This window comes from Silurus aristotelis (genome assembly GCF_946808225.1).
Source record: "Silurus aristotelis genome assembly, chromosome: 6".
NCBI classification, from domain to species: domain Eukaryota; kingdom Metazoa; phylum Chordata; class Actinopteri; order Siluriformes; family Siluridae; genus Silurus; species Silurus aristotelis.
Window position 1 is genome coordinate 33,318,104 of NC_139579.1, and position 421 is coordinate 33,318,524.

Consider the following 421-nt stretch of genomic DNA (forward strand, 5'->3'; position numbering starts at 1 on the left):
GGACGGCATTGTGGGTAATATAGGAAGCTGTTCATTCGAGTGGAAATACACTTCCATGATGAGTTCTCTATTCCAGATCTTCTCAGTATCTTTGAAAACTACATGTTCTTCCACATCATGTACTCATTTGTGCTCATCATAAGAACATTTCTTATTGTTTTGATCAAAGTGTGAATTCTTTTGTGCATCATTGAATGGATTGTGTACGAGTGTCTGCTGTTTCCTACAGTATCAGTTGTTTCTGTTCATGATGATTAAAATATATTCTACTGGTTTCACCTGAACAGTTTTAACCTCCAAAAACATCTCAGCATCAGTTGATTGTGTACGTCATTAAATATAAAATGATTAAACCAGTCGTCAGAATCTTTCATCTAAACTTTCTACTAAACTTTTATTGTGTAAATGTGTTGAATTGATG